General features: G+C 37.7%; 1 long non-coding RNA gene across 11 annotated transcripts in view; it reads right to left on the bottom strand.

Annotated features, from left to right (window-relative positions):
- LOC129636135 (uncharacterized) overlaps nt 1–16,855 on the bottom strand; it is a 329,885-nt gene that overhangs the window by 135,964 nt on the left and 177,066 nt on the right. The window contains exon 3 of one of the 11 annotated variants that reach the window (XR_008706667.1): nt 3,949–6,343. The exons of the other annotated variants lie outside the window; for them this stretch is intronic. This is a non-coding gene — a long non-coding RNA (uncharacterized LOC129636135). Of the gene's footprint in view, nt 1–3,948; nt 6,344–16,855 lie in introns of those variants that run through there. 11 annotated transcript variants of the gene reach the window in all.

The raw sequence follows: 16,855 nt of genomic DNA, 5'->3' as shown, positions 1-16,855 counted from the left end.
CCCCCACACTGTTTTGGTTACGATGTTTCATCATTTGGATGTATAAATAGGTCATTTTCAATTATCATCTGTGCTATATTTTGCCTTCCTGTATTTCATGGTTGCACCAAGTTATTTTCATACCAATGTACATGTAAGTAATCTTTCAGCTTTACAATCTGGAGCAACACAAGTTGTTGATGTTAATTACTCCTCTGCCACCTGTGTTTTCAGTGAAATGGCTTGCCAGCTGACTTAGGTTTAACTCTTGTTAGGTTTAGAACTTCCAAGATTTTTTTTTTTTATATGTGAATAACTTAGTGAAGCATGATAAAATATTTACTGATTCAAATGAAAATATTTCTCAGTGCTCACTAAGGGTTATACCCACTATTTGGTGTTTTATAAAAGTAAATGTAACTGATTCTCAGAATTGCCCAAGGAGAGTGATATTTGTTCCTGTTAATAAATGAGAATGTGAGATTCAGGAAAATTTCATTTATTTTAGTGGGTCAAAGACATGGTGACATTTAAAAGCTGAGGTTTTAACCCAATACTTACTATGCTGCTATTGTCATTTGAATTGAATGAAATAAGAAACTACTGGACAAATGACTTTGGAATTCTAAACAATATAACGTAGGAAAATTGATTTTATCTAGGGTCTCTTAGTATGTTAAGTAGTTCTATTACCTCTGTTCCTCAATGAAAAAATATTTATATATGCAGTTAATACATATAATAAACGTATGTATAAATAAGTAAAAATATATAAATTTATATATATGCATATATTTTTTCTTAGTCTTTTTTGTTCCTGAGTAAGAGCTAAGTATTTTTAGGCAAAATTAAAACTTCAGATTAATTTTCAAGAAATTTAATTTGTTTCCCCATCACTTGGACTGATAAATAATACTGACTCTTTATATTTTGATTCTAATTTGTTTTGTCTTTTCGTAAGTTGTGAATCAATCGTAACGCTATACCAGGTATTTACATAAAGCATTAGAAGAGCGTGAAATTAACCCTTGTAAAATTTGATAAAGTCTGTGACTAGGAAGTAATTACTCTCCCAAATGAAAAGACAACCAACCAGAATGGGAGATATATTTGCAAATGTCGTGAATGACAAGGGCTTAACTTCCAAAATATACAAAACAACAATTACACCTCAACAACAACAACAAAACCAATCCAAAAAAATGGGCAGAAGACCTAAATACATATTTCTTTCAAGAAGAAATATAGCTGGTCGATAGGCACAAGAAAAAATGTTCAGTTCAGTTTAGTTCAGTCGCTCAGTCGTGTAATGCAACCTGGCAACATTTAGTAAAGAAAAAATGTTAAACACTGCTAATTATTCAGTTCAGTTCAGTTCAGTCACTCAGTTGTGTCTGACTCTTTGCGACCCCATGAATCGCAGCACGCCAAGCCTCCCTGTCCATCACCAACTCCTGGAGTTCACTCAAACTCATGTCCATCGAGTCAGTGATGCCATCCAGCCATCTCATCCTCTGTCGTTCCCTTCTCCTCCTGCCCCCAATCCCTCCCAGCATCAGGGTCTTTTCCAATGAGTCAACTCTTTGCACGAGGTGGCCAAAGTATTGGAGTTTCAGCTTCAGCATCAGTTCTTCCAATGAACACCCAGGACTGATCTCCTTTAGAATGGACTGGTTGGACCTCCTTGCAGTCCAAGGGACTCTCAAGAGTCTTCTACAACACCACAGTCAAAGGCATCAATTCTTCAGTGCTCAGCTTTCTTCACAGTCCAACTCTCACATCCATACATGACCACTGGAAAAACCATAGCCTTGACTAGACGAACCTTTGTTGGCTAATTATGAGAGAAATGCAAATCAAAACTACAATGAGGTATCACCTCACATCAGTCAGAATGGCCATCATTAAAAAGTCTGCAAATAACAAATGCTGGAGAGGACGTGGAGAAAAGGGAACCTTTCTACACTGTTGGTGGGAATGTAAAGTGGTGCAACACCTGCAGAAAATAGTATGGAGCTCCCTCATAACTAAAAATAAAGCTACCATATGATTTAACAATCCTACCCCTGGGCATTTATCTGGACAAAACTATAATTCAAAAAGATACACACATCCCTATGTTCATAATGGCACTATTCACAATAGTCAAGACATGAAAATAACCTGAATACATGTCCATAAATGAATGAATAAAGAAGATATGATACATATGCAATGGAATATTCAGTTCAGTTCAGTCGCTCAGTCGTGTCTAATTCTTTGTGCCCCATTGACTGCAGCACGCCAGGCTTCCCTTCTATCATCAGTTCCCGGAGCATGCTCAAACTCATGTCCATCAAGTCAGTGATGCCATCCAACCATCTCATCCTCTCTTGTCCCCTTCTCCTCCTGCCTTCAGTCTTTCCCAGAATCAGGGTCTTTTCCAATGTGTCAGTTCTTTGCATCAGATGCCCAAAGTATTGAGTTTTAGCTTCAGCAGCAGTCCTTCTAATGATTATTCAAGACAGATTTCCTTAGGATTGACTGGTTGGATTTCCTTGCATTCCAAGGGACTTTCAAGAGTCTTCTCCAACACCACAGTTCAAAAGTGTCAATTCTTCAGTGCTCAGCCTTCTTTATAGTCCAACTCTAAAAACCCATACATGACTACTGGAAAAACTATAACTTTGACTAGATGGACCTTTGTTGGCAAACTAATGTTTCTGCTTTTTAATATGCTGTCTAGGTTGGTCATAGCTTTTCTTCTAAGGAGCAAGTGTCTTCATTTCATGGCTGCAGTCACCATCTGTGGTGATTTTGGAGCCCAAGAAAATAAAGTCTCTCACTGTTTCCATTGTTTCTCCATCTATTTGCCATGAAGGGATGGGACAAAATGCCATGATCTTAGTTTTCTGAACGTTGAGTTTTAAGCCAACTTTTTCACTCTCCTCTTTCACTTTCATCAAGAGGCTTTTTAATTCTTCACTTTCTGCCATAAGGGTGGTATCACCCTGCATATCTGAGGTTATTGATATTTCTCCTGGCAATCTTGATTCCAGCTTGTGCTTCATCCAGCCTGGCATTTCACATGATGTGCTCTGCATATAAGTTAAATAAACAGGGTGACAATATGCAGCCTTGACGTACTCCTTTCCTGTTTTGGAACCAGTCTGTTGTTCCACGTCCAGCTCTAACTATTGCTTCTTGACTGGCATATAGATCTCTCAGGAGGCAGGTCAGGTGGTCTGGTATTCCTATCTCTTTCAGAATCTTGCACAGCTTGTTGTGATCCACATAGTCAAAGGCTTTGGCATAGTTAATAAAGCAGAAATAGATGTTTCTCTGGAATTCTCTGGCTTTTTTGACAATCCAGTGGATATGAGAAATTTGATCTCTGGTTCCTCTGCCTTTTCTAAATCCAGCTTGAACATCTGGAAGTTCATGGTTCATGTACTGTTGAAGCCTGGCTTGGAGAATTTTAAGCATTACTTTGCTAGCATGTGAAATGAGTGTAAATGTGTGGTAGTTTGAATATTCTTCGGCATTGCCTTTTTTCTGGGATTGGCATGCAAACTGACCTTTTCCAGTCCTGTGGCCACTGTTGACTTTTCCAAATTTGCTGGCATATTGAGTGTAGCACTTTCACAGCATCATCTTTTAGGATTTGAAATAGCTCAACTGGACTTCCATCACCTCCACTAGCTTTGATCATAGTGATGCTTCCTAAGGCCCACTTGACTTCACATTCCATGATGTCTGGCTCTAGGTGAGTGATCACACCATCATGGTTATCTCAGTCATTAAGATCTTTTTTAATATAGTTGTTCTGTGTATTGTTGCCACCTCTTCTTAATATCTTCTGCTTCTGTTAGGTCCATACCATTTCTGTCCTTTATTGTACCCATCTTTGCATAAAATAGTCCTTTGGTATCTCTAATTTTCTTGATGAGATCTTTAGTCATTCCCTTTCTATTGTTTTCCTCTATTTCTTTGCATTGATCTCAGAGGAAAGCTTCCTTATCTTTCCATGCTATTTGTAGGAACTCTGCATTCAAATAGGTATATCTTGGCTTTTCTCCTTTTCCTTTTGCTTCTCTTCTTTTCTCAGCTATTTGTAAGGTGTTCTCAGACAACCATTTTGCCTTTTTTTATTTCTTTTTCTTGGGGATAGTCTTGATCACTGCCTCCTGTACAATGTTAAAAACCTCTGTCCATAGTTCTTCAGGCACTCTATCAGATCTAATACCTTGAATCTATTTGTCACTTCCACTGTATAATCCTAAGGGATTTGATTTATATCATACCCGAATGTTCTAGTGGTTTTCCCTACTTTCTTCAAATTAAGTCTGAATTTGGCAATAAGGATTTCATGATCTGAGCCACAGTCAGCTCCCGGTCTTCTTTTTGCTGACTGTAGATTCAGTCTGTGGTTCTCCATCTGTGGTTGCAAAGAGTATAATCAATCTGATTTTGGTATTGACCATCTGGTGATGTCCATGTGTAGAGTCTTCTCTTGTGTTGTTGGAAGACGGTGTTTGCTATGACCAGTCTGTTCTCTTGGCAAAACTCTATTAGTCTTTGCCCTGCTTCATTCCGTATTCCAAGGCCAAATTTGCCTCTTACTCCAGGTGTTCTTGACCTCCTACTTTTGCATTCTAGTCCCCTATAATGAAAAGGACTTCTTTTTTGGGTGTTAGTTCTAGAAGGTCTTGTAGGTCTTCATAGAACTGTTCAACTTCAGCTTCTTCAGCATTAATGGTTGGGGTAGAGGCTTAGATTACTGTGATAGTGAATGATTTGCCTTGGAAACAAACAGAAGTAATTCTGTAGCTTTTGAGATTGCATCTAAGTACTGCATTTTGGATTCCTTTGTTGACCATGATGGCTACTCCATTTCTTCTAAGGGATTCTTGCCCACAGTAGTAGATATAATGGTCATCTGAGTTAAATTCACCCATTTCAGTCCATTTTAGTTTGCTGATTCCTAAAATGTTGATGCTCACTCTTGCCATCTCTTGTTTGACCACTTCCAATTTGCCTTGATTAATGGACCTAAAATTCCAGGTTCCTATGCAATAATGTCTTTACGGCATCAAACTTTACTTTCATCATGTCACATCCACAACTGGGTGTTGTTTTTGCTTTGGCTTTTCTCTTCATTTTTTCTAGAATTATTTCTCCACTGTTCTCCAGTAGCATATTGGGCACCTACTGACCTGGGGGGTTCATCTTTCAGTGTCCTATCTTTTTGCCATTTCATACTGTTCGTGAGGTTCTCAAGACAAGGATACTGAATTGGTTTGCCATCCTTTTCTCCAGTGGATCATGTTTTGTCAGAACTCTCCACCATGACCCATCCATCATGGGTGGCCCATACAGGGCATGGCTCATAGTTTCATTGAGTTAGACAAGGCTGTGGTCCATGTGGTCAGTTTGATTAGTTTTCTGTGATTGTGGTTTTCATTCTGTCTGACCTCTAGGGATAAGGATAAGGGGCTCATGGAAGCTTCCTGATGGGAGAGAGTGACTGAAGGGGAAACTGGGTCCTGTTCTGATGGGTGGGGCCATGCTCTGTAAATCTTTAATCCAATTTTCTGTTGATGGGCAGGGCTGTGTACCCTCACTGTTGTTTGACCTGAAACCAAACTATGGTGGAAGTAATGAATATAATGGCTGCCACACTCAGTGCCCCCAACCCTGCAGCAGGCCACCTCTGACCCATACCTCCACCAGAGACTCCTGGATACTCACAGGCAAGTCTGGGTCAGTCTCTTGTGGGGGTCACTGCTCCTTTCTCCTGGGTCCTGGTGCACACAAGGTTTTGTTTCTGCCCTCCAAGAGTCTGTTTCCCCAGTTCTGTGTGCTCTGTTGTGGGGTTAATGGTGACCACCTCTAAGAGGGTTTATGCCTCACCCAGGTCTGCTGCACCCGGAGCCCCTGCCCCTGCAGCAGGCCACTGCTGATCGATACCTCCACAGGAAACACTCAAATACTCAAAGGCAGGTCTGGTTCAGGCTCTATGGGGTTTCCTGATGTGCAAAACGTTTTGTTTGAACCCTCTGATCATCTGTGGCAGGGGCAGGTATAGGGTTTGATTCTAAATATGATTTTGCCCCTTCTACTGTCTTGCTGGGGCTACTCCTTTGCTTTTGGATATGGGGCATCTTTTTTTGTGGGATCAAATATTCTGCTGTCAATGGTTGTTCAGCAGCAAGTTGTAATTTTGGAGTTCTCGCAGGAGAAGATGAATGCACATCCTTCTACTCTGCCATCTTGCAAGCATCCGTTCTTGATCCAAAAAGAACTTCAAAACATTTATTCATATTCCTTCTTTGAAGTCGCTGTTTCCATATGAGCTCTCAACCACCAATGGAATATTACTCAGCTATGAAAAATGAAATAATGTCATTTGCAGCAATATGGATGCAACTAGAGCTCATTACACTAAGTGAAGTAAATCAAAAAGAAAAAGACAAATGCTACATGATATTGCTTTTATGTGGAATCTAAAGTATGACACAAATGAACCTATCATTGAAACAGAAACAGAATCATGGACATAGAGAATACAGACATGGTTGCCAAGGGGTGGGTGTTGGATGAGGGATGGAGTGGGAGGTTGGAGTTAGCAGATGTAAGCTTTTATATATAGAATGGTTAGATAATAAGATCCTACTGTATAATACAAAGAACTATATTCAATATCTTATGATAAACCATGATGAAAAAGAAATTTTTAAAAAGGATGTGTGTGTATATATATATATATATATATGCATAACTGAAAAACTTTGCTGTACAGAAGTAATTATCACATTGTAAATCAACTATATGTCAATAAAAATAATTAAAAGTATAAAAATGAAATAATCACTCTGTTGTTTTGTAAGTGAATACTAAGTGTACAACATTTATTTTTGCTTTGTTGCCTCATTGACTTAAGTTTACTCAAGTATCTAATCCAATATTTTATATAAGGAAAGTTTCCAAACACTAATATCTACTAAGATATCAACAAGAAACTCATACAATAATAAATGCTAATAATAGGCACATATCATTCTTAAATAACCAGAGTTGGGTATAGTACAACAGATTAAAAGTTGGCATTGACTAAGGGTCTGAATTGCAAACCTACCCATTCCTTAGTGTTTGAAGACTGTTTCTTGAAAGGAGGTCATATTCTTTAGCTCACCTATGGTGGCATTTATGAAAGGCAACTATTAATATTGTAATTTGCCAGACAATATTCTAAAGCCAGGAACTGCAAAACAGGTTAGTTGCTCTGGTGTGTTAAAAATATCCTCTTTTTCTAACATTCCAATCGAATCATCTTTAAATTCCATAAACTATTGCTAAATGTCTCACAAATGAGAACACAAGTTCTGCACACACTTTTGCATTGTGTTGGCAGGGACCAACAAGTCAGTCAATAAATATTTATTGTGGTCCTAGTATACTTTACTAGGTATCTGTTCTAGGGGATGGAGTTGTGAACTTGAATAAGTTTGCTGAAGAGCCAAGACCTCAATCTGAATATAAACTCCCCCAAAACACTGCCTGATAGCTAAACTACATATTAATGGGGAAGACTCCTGGGACACAGGGAAAAGCAGGTCAAAACACAAGAAGATTCTATCCTTGAAGGACAGAATTTAACTGAGATTTTCCTGTTATTTTCTGAACACATTCATCAACCCATAGGCAGCTTAAGCAGCAAAAAGTAGAAGACTTAGCGGCTTGAAATATCAGAATACAAACACTGAGGCTGGCAAAATGGCTAGAAACTTGGCTGGAAGAATCCCAGAGGAGCTGCTGTGAGTGCACAATTCTGTGCATAAAAGATGCCAAACCCTTCAGCACTCAACTGTGCAGGCCAGGGGAGACCACGAGGGGCCACACTAATAAAGCAGCAGCTCTAAGCTTTAAAGCCAAGAAGAAAGAACAGCTGTTCACATCACCAGGGGGACAGCTTGTAGGCTGAGTTTGCTCAAGAAAACTATCCTCTAGAATAAAAACCGGTCCTCACTCTTTGGTCCCTACTCTTCAATGAGTGATTAATGTATGGCAGAAAGTGAGAAAAAATACAAATGAGCTTTAGTGAAAGATGGGATAATGGGAGAATTATCTAACCCATCAACTGGGCATTCAAAAGAGAATACAGAAATTAGGAAAAGTCAATATGGGAACAGCTAAGAGTTTTTCCAACTAGTCCATTCTGAAGGAGATCAGCCCTGGGATTTCTCTGGAGGGAATGATGATGAAGCGGGTGATGGACAGGGAGGCCTGGCGTGCTGCCGTCCATGGGGGTAGCGAAGAGTCAGACACGACTGAGTGACTGAACAACAACAAAACAAGAAAGACCCATGTTATTCAAGCTCTGTGCTTCTCTGCTTCTCTCCTATAAATGGAGGGTTAGGTTATGAGCCTGCAGGTCTCTTCTGTGTCAACTGTCTTAGATCCTGAGCACAAGTTCCTGAGAACAGAGTTTAAAAAAAAAGGCCAAAAGTCTCAGTACTTTGGCCACCTCATGCAAAGAGTTGATTCATTGGAAAAGACCCTGATGCTGGGAGGGATTGGGGTCAGGAGGAGAAGGGGATGACAGAGGATGAGATGGCTGGATGGCATCACTGACTCGATGGACGTGAGTCTGAGTGAACTCTGGGAGTTGGTGATGGACAAGGAGGCCTGGTGTGCTGCAATTCATGGGGTCACAAAGAGTCGGACACAACTGAGTGACTGAACTGAACTGAACTGAAGAGTTGAGATTTCCACCCGAATAAGAAGGACAGGGAAGCCTGGCGTGCTGCTGTCCATGGGGGTAGCGAAGAGTCGGACATGACTGAGTGACTGAACAACAAAACAATAAAGAAAGACCCATGTTATTCAAGCTCTGTGCTTCTCTGCTTCTCTCCTATAAATGGAGGGTTAGGTTATGAGCCTGCAGGTCTCTTCTGTGTCAACTGTCTCAGATCCTGAGCACAAGTTCCTGAGAACAGAGTTAAAAAAAAAAAAGGCCAAAAGTCTCAGATTTTGGGAACAGAGTAAACAGGAGGAAAAATGACATAACTTCTGCATGTTTTCTGTGTTCTCTGGTTCTCTTTTCCATTTAGAGTCCCTCTGACTATGACGGGTTTCTCAGTGCCAGCCCAGCTCAGGTTCACGATTTTCTAGGCAGGAAAGCAGCCTCCCAGCTCCACCCATCTAGAGGCCTGTGCCTCTAAAAGACTTCTGTTCTGTAAGATTCTTTGCAACCACAGCTCGCTGACATCCTCTAAGAAAATAAGTTTTAAAAGTATCTGATTATGTTAATTACAGTGTTTTGTCACCAACTTCTGCAACTGGAGACAGAAATTCTATTTGTTATTTTTTTTTACACATGATACATCACAATAAATTAAATTTTAAATAGAATGAAGATGTTACTACCTATTTTAAGATTTAATATCTGGTGGTTAGTATTTAGTATTTATAATTTCAGTTAATAATTAGGGTTTTCATAATAACATAAGAAATGAGTATCTGCATCTCTTTTGCTGCCTCGCATTATAGGGTCATCATTACCATCTTTCTAAATTCCATATATATGCATTAACATACTGTATTGGTTCTTTTCTTTCTGAGTTACTTCACTCTGTATAATAGGCTTCAGTTTCATCCACTTCATTAGAACTGATTCAAATGCATGAAGTAATTAGCCTCCAATTAAAATAAATAAATTGAAAAAAATAACACTTCAAAATAAAGCCCAGAAACAGCAAAAAAAAAAAAAAAAAAAGAGAGAGAGAGAGATGAGCAATTTCACTGAGACAAAACTTAATTACAAAAAATTGTGACCAGATATTGATTATTAGTGTCTACATCTCCAGGATCATTTGCCTTCTCCTATCCATCTTCTTATTCACAGTATTTCTATTAAGATGATACAAAGATTATTTGGAGGAATTGATATACCATAGTTACTGAAGTAAAGCCTAAGGTATTTTAGAAATTGATATTGAGTAATCAGAATTGTTTATACATGGGAAATACAATATCAACTCCTGTTAAATGGATAAACCTGTTTATTCACATCCTTTTGAATTTCATGGAGAAAATTATGTTATTATGTTCCCTGCAATATGGAGACTAAGTTTTTCAAATCAAAGTCTTTCTATTGATTAAAGTTCTATTTTAGAGCGATATATATATATATATATATATATATATATATATAAAAATGTATATATTTGGAGAAGACAATAGAACCCACTCCAGTACTCTTGCCTGGAAAATCCCATGGATGGAGGAGCCTGGTAGGCTGCAGTCCATGGGGTCGCTAAGAGTCGGGCACGATTGAGTGACTTCACATTCACTTTTGACTTTCATGCACTGGAGAAGGAAATGGTAACCCATTCCAGTTCTTGCCTGGAGAATCTCAGAGACAGAGGTGCCTAGTGGTCTGCCATCTATGGGGTCGCACAGAGTTGGACATGACTGAAGTGACTTAGCAGCAGCAGCAGCAGACTTTGAAGAGATATTCTTTATAGTCTGCAGTCTTTCTGTAGAATTTAAATCAGGTTTTTAATTGTTTTTTTATTTTTTCTGAGAATTTTTGTGAATGGACTTTCCTTTCTTTTTTTTTTTTTTTTTTTAAGATAGACTTTCTCAGTTCAGTTCAGTCACTCAGTTGTGTCTGACTTTTTGTGACCTCATGGACTGCAGCACACCAGGCCTCCCTATCCATCACCAACTCCTGGAGTCCACCCAGACCCATGTCCATTGAGTCAGTGATGCCATCCAACCATCTCATCCTCTGTTGTCCCCTTCTCTTCCTGCCCTCAATCTTTCCCAGCATCAGGGTCTTTTCAAATGAGTGAACTCTTTGCATCAGGTAGCCAAGGTATTGGGGTTTCAACTTGAGCAACAGTCCTTCCAATGAGTATCTGGGTCTGATTTCCTTAGGATTTACTGGTTGGATTTCCTTGCAGTCCAAAGGATTCTCAAGAGTCTTCTCCAACACCACAGTTCAAAAGCATCAATTCTTCAGCCCTCAGCTTTCTTTGTAGTCCAACTTTCACATCCATACATGACTACAGGAAAAAGCATAGCTTTGACTAGACAGACCTTTGTTGGCAAAGTAATGTCTCTGCTTTTTAATATGCTGTCTAGGTTGGTGATAACATTCCTTCCAAGGAGCAAGCGTCTTTTAATTTTATGGCTGTAGTCACCATCTGCAGTGATTTTGGAGCCCCCAAAATAAAGTCTGTCACTGTTTATATTTGCCATGAAGTGATAGGACCAGATGCCATGATCTTCATTTTCTGAATGTTGAGTTTTAAGCCAACTTTTTCACTCTCCTCTTTCACTTTCATCAAGAGGCTCTGTAGTTCTTCTTCGCTTTCTGCCATAAAAGTGGTGTCATCTGTGTATATGAGGTTATTGATATTTCTCCCAGCAATCTTGATTCCAGATTGTGCTTCATCCAGCCTGCCTTTTCACATGATATACTCTACATATAGACTTCCTCAGCATGGACTTTATGATCGTCCATTACTGGACGACTAACTCTTGAGCTACAATCTTAACTCCTATACTCTCACAACTTCCTGTTTACAATGATGCTATTTGAAATTTTCAAATACATGGAGCTCCTTTCTGCCTCAAATCCTCACACAGGTTCTTTTTGGTTTGACAAGTTCTTTCCTTCCTCTGTGCCTACTCTTCTGTATCTTGTAGTACTCAAGGCAAATTTCACTTTTCTAACATGTCAAGATCAGAATTTTCTATTTCATATTCGTGTAACACATTGTACTGGTTTGACTAGTTCTTGAAAATATTTGTTGTTGCTAAGTTGCTAAGTCATGTTCGACTCTTTGTGACCCCATGGACAGCAGCAGGTCAGGCTTCACTGTCCTTTAATATCTCCTGGAGTTTGCTCAAACTCATGTCCATTGAGTTGGTGATGCTATCTAACCATCTCACCCTCTGTTGCCCTCTTCTCCTTTTGCCTTTAGTCTTTCCCATCCTCAGGGTCTTTTCCAGTTAGTTGGCTCCTCTCATCAGGTGGTCAAAGTATTGGAGCTTCGGCTTCAGCATTGGTTCTTCCAATGAATATGCAGGGTTGATGTCCTTTAGGATTGACTGGTTTGATCTCCTTGGTGTTTGAGGGACTCTCAATAGTCCTCTCCAGAACCACAATTCAAAAGCATCAATTCTTTGGTGCTCAATCTTCTTTATGGTCCAAGTCTCACATAAGTACATGACTACTGGAAATGCCATAGCTTTGCCTGTATGGACCTTTATTGGCAAAGTGATGTCTTTGCCAGGATGTGCTAAGCAAATTGGGACTTAAAGAATGTGTGAATGCAAACTCATTTTTGTCTTGCATTTGAGCAGTTAAAATTATCTAAGGGTTTCATAATAGATTTTCAATTTCTACTTTTCCTTTGACTGCAAGTATTATATTTCAATAGATTATGAACTACTGTTTTTAACCAATTCAAAATAGAGAATATCACCATATCACCAAGGATTCACTACATATGTCCATTAGAGTCTCTTGTCATATTTTTGTTTTTCTATAATTAACACATATAAAGTAAATGGCACGAAAAATAAGTGCATTAACAATGTGGATCTACATTGTCAATGTAGGATTAGGTTGTACTGCTTAGTCTGATTGCATTAACATCTGTGTATCATTTAAAATTATCTTTTTGCCACTTATCTGCATGATCTTTGTTATCAGTAAGAGTTGGAGATCGATAACTTGGATGAGGTCATTAAAATACATATGTATACCATTATTCTTTCTGGAGTTTATCTGATTTTTCAAGTAAACTGATAAATCTTCACTAAATTGAAGTACATATGGTCACTTTCATATGCTTTAAGTGAGAATATTTCACTATTATGTTTCTGGAAAGGATGTTTGTAATATGGATAAAGAGGCTTGCACATATTCATTATACAGTAACTCAATTTCTAGTAATTCATCCTATGAACATAAATAGATAAATCCACAGAGAAATAAATATATATATATTTTTGTATAATATTTAATGTGTTACAACAGCTTAGAAAAAAGTCAACGTTCATCAGTATGAAAATGATTATATAAAATTAGTATATCCACACAGTGTAATACAATGTAAAGATAAGCATACATTCAAAAAATTACATTTTTGATCCTATGATAATCTGGTAAATGATGATGTAAGGGTAAGTGAAAGCTGATGCAAATAACAGATGCAATAAAATGTCACTTAAATATGAATGCTTATTTTATACACCTATATAATACAATGCTAAATGAAAAATGATTTAAAATAGTACATGTGAAGGTACAGTTGCTGAAAGTATGCTCTGCATGGTATGTACTCTATACCTACATACACTCACACTTATAAAGAAGACACTATCTCAAAAAGAAATATATCAAATATTAATTATGTTTTCCTCTGCATAGGAATTATATATAATTTTTCTTACCTCCACTTCTTTGTTCTGTATTTTCTAAAAATAACTCAATGAATTGAAGACTGCATATGTTTTTTGCTAACATAATATGATGGCATATTATTTTAAAATTTATCTTACTTCTATATTATAAATTCAGCAATGGCAGTGTGATTATTACTTAAAAACATTTTTATCTATTCCTTGCTTAGCACTTGTGAGGCATAGCACTCATGTACTTTTTACTGTACAAATACATAGCAGAGCATAAGTTTGAAATAACTTCCTTTTTTGAGATTTCCATCTTATTTTTCTTTCTTTTACAAAGTATTCAGGAATAAATAGATTTTTGAAAGAACTATCCATATTGTATTTCTCATGTAGTAGGAAATAATGTGCAATCTATACATTGATTTTTATATGTGAGATCTTCAAAGACTGCTGTGCCTGACTCTCCTGTGAGTTACCGTTTTCCTTTGAGTTTTTATCCTGCCTGAAAGATACATGAAGATGGAATTTTTATGTTAGTGTTGCATTTCTGAAATGTAAATATCTTGATCTGCAGAGATTTTATAGGCTCAAACATCATTTTTTAAAAATCTCCTTTAGTTAAAAAACTTTGTGAATAAAAAGAAATATGTTGATTAGCAAATAAAGATAATCAGCACATAGAAATCACTGAGTGTCATTTTATCTGGCTATTAAAATAATCATCTGTTGCCAATATTCTGCATTTCACTTCAGAAAACAGCTTGCTCTGGAAAACTACAGAATGATCCATACAGATTCTGACTTCACAGAAGTGTGGAAACCAGGGTAAGCTTTGTACTTTTCAACTGTAAGTCATCAGAATATGGTGACAGTGAGAAATGTGTTCTAGAACCAAACAGCTGTAACACCAGACTCACTTTTTTTCTCAATACACTCTCCTTGCTTTGTTTCTATGGTACCATTTTCTCTCTGTTTTTCCCCTGTCTCTCTGATAGTTTCTTTGTGAACTCCTGTTAGGCAGGGGAATTATGATGAAGTAGTACAAACAGGGGCTTCCCTGGTGGTCCAGTGGCTGAGGACACCTCACAATCCCAATGCAAGGGGCCTGGGTTCAATCTGTGGTCAGGGAACTATATCCCACATGCCGTCTTGGGCTTCCCTGGTAGCTCAGTCAGTAAAGAATCTGCCTGTAATGCAGGAGACCTGGGTTCGATCCCTGGGTCAGAACGTTCCCCTGGAGAAGGAAATGGCAACCCATTCCAGTATTCTTGCCTGGAGAATCCCATGGGTAGAGGAGCCTGGCAGGCTACAGTCCATGGAGTTACAAAACTAGGACATGACTTATTGACTAAATCACTACCACAGCACAAAGAAGGGTGGAACTATCGAATACTGAATTATTCGCCACTAAACAGGCAACCTTTCATTAGGTTATTTAAACTAACCCTCATCTAAATAATTTAATAACTTTAGCATTTTGTCAATTTACTCATTTTAGAAGGTAGCACTGGAACTATCCCTGGCTATGTGAGGATAAAATGAAAGTCTTTTTTCTCTAATCTTTTCTAGGCTAAGCCTTATCATAGTTTAAACTGTACAACTAATATTAGACTAGACTCTAATATTAGACAAGGTTCCAACAGGCAATGAAATTAAATCTATAATACTGGGGTAGTCCCCTTGTTTACATTTCCCTGGACATCTTTAGATGTGTGGTGTGCCAGCTATAAATTGACACACACACATAAAAAACTATTAAGATTATTCCAAATTAACAGATACCAAATCACACATCTCCTAAACTCACAGAAAAGAAAGAGGATGAAAAAAATAATTAAATAAAACATTTCCCTGCTCCTACTCTCTGCATACTTAAGCAGAATATATTCAAACTGCTAAGAAAATCAAAGACAAAGAGAAAAACTAGAAGGCACAGAGAAAAGACACACAGAGGAAGACATATAAGAATTTTAATTGATATCCACCACAAACTATGCCAACAAATAGAAGCTAGATCCTCTTTAAAGTGATAAAAATGTTAACACTGAGTTTTATTCAAAGCATAAGTGTAGCTCACAAAGTGTAAAGAAATAAATACCAAAAGGTATGAGTAAGAATTCAAGATCTCTTCCATCCCCCTGTCCAAGAAACAAAGGTTTCTATGACCCGTTTTAGGAAGGAAAGGGAGCAACTCTCTTGTATCTCTTAGATTTAAAAAATTGAGACACAATTTACATATTACATTGTGAATGTTTAAGGTATAGATTGTATTGGCTTGACACTTATATGTTACAATATAATTAGCACTGGAGTGTAGGCTACCTCCTCTCTCACATCACATAATCATTTCATTTTTGTGGTGGGAACAATTAAATTCTAGTTTCTTAGCTCTGATGTTTATAATACAATACTATGTCCATAATCATTATGCTGTGCATTGGATCTCTAGGACTTATTTATCTCCTGACTGAATGCATGAGAGAGTCACACTCCCTTTCCTCCCATCATCCCAAGGGCAGCAGTAAGAGAGTGCGAGGAACCATACAGCTGTTACCTGTTTTCTAAGTGAATAATGATAACCTGTCTGATCCAGAGCACCTGTGTTTTCATTCATAATAAAATCACTAAAGATAAATATTAAAACCACAACCATACCTCATCATACTTGAGCTATCCCTCTCTGGGTCCTCAGTAACTGGCTCACTTGAAAAAGAAAAGAGCTTTAAAGCATAATTGACAACAGAGCAGCTGAAATCTATGAAAGCTCCCAAGACCAAGAGTTGGGTAGAAGTGAAATGAGAAGGTTACTGTAGGCATTGATGAAACAATGAGTGATGCAGTAGCCACTCCCAAAACGGAAGTGTGCGCTGCTCGCTCATGAGGCTCTCTAATCAGTGTATAAGGTATGTACATACACACACATAATATTTACAACAGATTGGATGATGGATCATTTTTAGTGGAATACATATGTTTTCTCTCTCTCAGCATGATATAAGCTTGGAGCTTAAAATGCATTTATTATGTCCCTCTCTTTCCCCTTTTCAGGTTTAATCTAGGCAGAATTTAATCAGCTGAATTTAGTGTTTGTAGCCTATAGGTTAATCCCTATAATGAAGGGTCATTGTGGTTCAACCAGACAAGATAGAGAAACCTCTTGAGTAAAAAAAATTGAGGTCAGAGACCTCAATTTTTACATTTAGACCTTTTTAACATACTGTTCAGTGTAATATTTTAACCTCTCATTTTAAAATTGGAAGATTGAAATTATAATTCTGACCCTACTGAGTTAGGATAAAGACTCATGATTCTGGCTGAGTGCTACCTTCTAAAATGAGTAAATTGACAAAATACTAAAGTTATTAAATTATTTAGATGAGGGTTAGTTTAAATAATCTAATGAAAGATTGCCTGTTTAATGGTGAATAATTCAGTCTATTATAATTGTGAAATTATGAGAGCAGAA

Source organism: Bubalus kerabau, chromosome 21, assembly GCF_029407905.1.
Source record: "Bubalus kerabau isolate K-KA32 ecotype Philippines breed swamp buffalo chromosome 21, PCC_UOA_SB_1v2, whole genome shotgun sequence".
NCBI classification, from domain to species: domain Eukaryota; kingdom Metazoa; phylum Chordata; class Mammalia; order Artiodactyla; family Bovidae; genus Bubalus; species Bubalus kerabau.
Note: the sequence above shows the minus strand (reverse complement) of the source record. Positions and strands in the feature narration are given on the sequence as shown.